The following is a 3,246-nucleotide window of genomic DNA, read 5'->3' on the forward strand; positions in this document are numbered from 1 at the left end:
AGGGATCCAAAGAGCTACAGTCAGAGAAAATATGTGGACAGAAGCCCAATGTTGGGGGTGCAAGCCTGTAAGATAGCATTTGGGTGGTGGAAGCAGGAAGATTTAAGAGTCTGTAGCTAGCATGGGCTATGTGAAAACTGGTCTTTAAAAAGTAGGAATAAAGGCTGGGAGATAGTGGCACATGCCTTTAATCCCAGCACTTGGGAGGCAGAGGCAGGCAGATTTCTGAGTTTGAGGCCAGCCTGGTCTACAAAGTGAGTTCCAGGAGAGCCAGGGCTACACAGAGAAACGATGTCTCGAAAAAAAAAAAAAAGTAGGAATAAGTGGCACGTGGCTTAAGGCTTTTATGACATTCTTGACAGTTTTAAGAAGGAAATTAAAAATGAAAAACACTAGGCAATGATTTCAATAAACTGGATTATTACAGAGAAAATTGAGAGTCAGTGCAATACATACAATTATCACTTTATGTCAGTGAGTGGTCCTTGTGTTGGCTATCTCCCACTGACAGAATCATAAGTGGCTGACAGACTGTATCTACCATGTCAGTATACAGGCCTCTTTCTCTAAAAAAATGTCCAGAAGAGATGAAAGAGTGAAAGGCTAGGAACTGTGAGGCATTGCCTAAGTTCCCAGTGCCCAGGACTCAGAACTTCAGGAGAATGATAGATTAGTACTTCGGCTGCTTTCTGTCACAGTGCTTGTCAAAGCTCAGCTGCGCAGCCGTCTCCATGGCCAGGATCTTGGGACCGTTGTTCCCATATAAGTGTTTCATCTCTGCTTGGTGCCGCTCTCAGGGCCCCTTGAGAAGTCAGATGGGGGCTCCACTGACCTGTGGTGGTTGAAGTACAGACTATGGTCCACATTCACACAGTCATTCAGGCTCTCTGTGTCTAGCTGCTGCTGTCGCCATCGCTCTTCTCTGTGACTCTCAGTCTGTGTGAAGTTCTGGCAGAGCTCCTCGGTGATTTCCATTTTCCTCAGGTCACACTCCACTTCATCATCTCAATCCGACTCCAGCTCTTCCTCTTCACACACTGCTTCATTTTCTCTTGTGGATGCCTGTGGTCTATTCCTGTTATGCAGAGGCTGCCTAGGGCTTTTGAGATGGGAAACACTATTGGGAGACTCCTGCCATGCCACGTGCTGGCCTTGAGAGTCCCAAGGATGCCCAGCCTCATAAGCAAGAGAGTTCCGGGGAAGAACTCCATGAGGGGAAAACCACGGGGAAGTGAAATAGGAATCCCTGAATTTTCTGTGGGCATTCTGGTGGCTTCACATGCAAAGCACTGCATGATGATAATGTTGCCAGGTTCTTGCATGTACTGGGTGAGAATACCAAAATGCAGTAGCCCTCCATTTTGAAGCCATCGCTGTTATCTCTGATTGCAAAGGTCCAAGTGGAAACTCCTGGGCACACAGCTTACAGACCTCGGGCAGCGGGAAACAGCAGACCTAGTTCTCATGGTGGGGAGGAGAGGACTGACATGTAGATTCTTCTTGATAATGTTATTACTTGGTTTCCAATACTTTCACACTTTTTCGTTGCATATTAGTAAAGAAAACAGCTTGGTATTATGTAAAATTGCATGTTAATTCCACATCTCATGGAACACTACACAACATAATGTTATTTGGCTTGTGCTCTGAAGGAAAACCAAAGCAAGGCGTATGTAAATCTATAACCCAGAATGGGCTTCTAATGATACCATTGAAACAGGTAATCGCATCCCCTTCTGATCAGCAATATAAATCACTACTATTACACCTCTAACTTACAATAAAAAGGCAAATAGTAGGAAAATTTGTGAGGACAAAGCTACAAAACACATGCTCAACTTAAATTATTTGATTCTTCTCAGTTTTCCTTTCCTACCATGCGTTTAAAAAAAAAAAAATCACTCAGGCCAGAAAATTTGTTCATAGTCCAGTAAGTTTCAAAATGAGGTTGATTTTTTTTAAAGGAAACAAAGAACAAATTTACTTAAATAAATAACCGATGATGATGTAGTAAATTCTGTCTGGAGATGCTCTTTTCTTTCGCTATATGTTTAAGTGAACATTAAAGGCTACTTTGGGGATTTTCGGTGAAGAAAATGCTGAAGCCATGTCAACCTGTTACCATTGAAACCACTGTACTCAGCAAATACAACTAATGTGGACCATGCCTATCCTTTGAGTCAATGATGTTTGGAGATTATTGATGCAGCCTTTTCTAGGACAAGTAAGTGATATATTGACCAGGAATCCGCACTACCGTTGTGTGTGATTTCGTCGAACAATGACTGGAATCTTAAGAAGTCAGGTCAATATGGGTAGGCACCTGCAAATGAGGCTTTGTACCAAGTTATAAAAGAAAGATAATTGATTTTGTTTCCGCTTTGAAGATTTATTTGTTTTTGTTTTATGTGAACAAATATTTGCCTGTATGTATGTAGTATGTGGATGCCTCATGGACATGGAGACCAGAAGAGGGCATCAGATACCCTTAAACTGTAGCCACCATGTAGGTATGATGATCCAATCCTGGATCCTCTGTAAGAAAAGCAAGTGTGCTTATCTGCTGAGTCATCTCTAATCCTAAGTGTATTAAATTTGCCTTTAGTGGATTTAGAGTAGAAGAACTCTTATTATTTTACCTGCTAATAAATGAATACTGCTAAATCTAAAGATGAAAATCATAACAGAATACTAGTAATTTGCTTTAGAGAGGAATTATCAAAAGTTCACTTTTAGTATGAATATTAAAATTTAATTTAAAATTTCAAAAACAGGATTACCTATGGGTGAAGAGACAGGATAATCACAATTTATAGCTCTAATCATAAAAAATACAGTATAGGGCATAGTATCAAAAATAGATGGGCATTTATAGGAGGGAAAATTCTGAGTCAGAGAGGACATTAAAAGCCAAAGCACAACTGACACTGTGCAAGGGCTTTGGTATGGAGTTTCATCATTTCCCACAGATATTTGGAATGATAACTAAAAGTGACCATGGGAGTTTCAATATGTCAAGACACACCTAGATAATAAATACAAGTCAGATTTCAATTTCAATCTGCTGAGATAAAACCAGATACAGAATACTTTAGCTCAAAAGCTTACCTGGGGCATGAAGCTGTGTGGAAACCAGTGGGTAATTTTTTAGGCAAGGTGCTAATGCTCCCTAGGAACTGTGAAATTCTGGTCTCATTGGGAACCTCCTATTTTAAGTGCTCAGCTAATAAATATGGTAAAATGATG

At 40.6% G+C, this 3,246-nt stretch overlaps 1 pseudogene; it reads right to left on the reverse strand.

Moving 5' to 3' along the window:
* Positions 1 to 646: 646 nt before the first annotated feature.
* LOC110312165 lies at positions 647 to 1,371 on the reverse strand (annotated as a pseudogene).
* Between the last annotated feature and the right edge of the window lie 1,875 nt (positions 1,372 to 3,246).

The sequence above is a fragment of the Mus caroli genome, chromosome 17 (genome assembly GCF_900094665.2).
Source record: "Mus caroli chromosome 17, CAROLI_EIJ_v1.1, whole genome shotgun sequence".
NCBI lineage: Eukaryota > Metazoa > Chordata > Mammalia > Rodentia > Muridae > Mus > Mus caroli.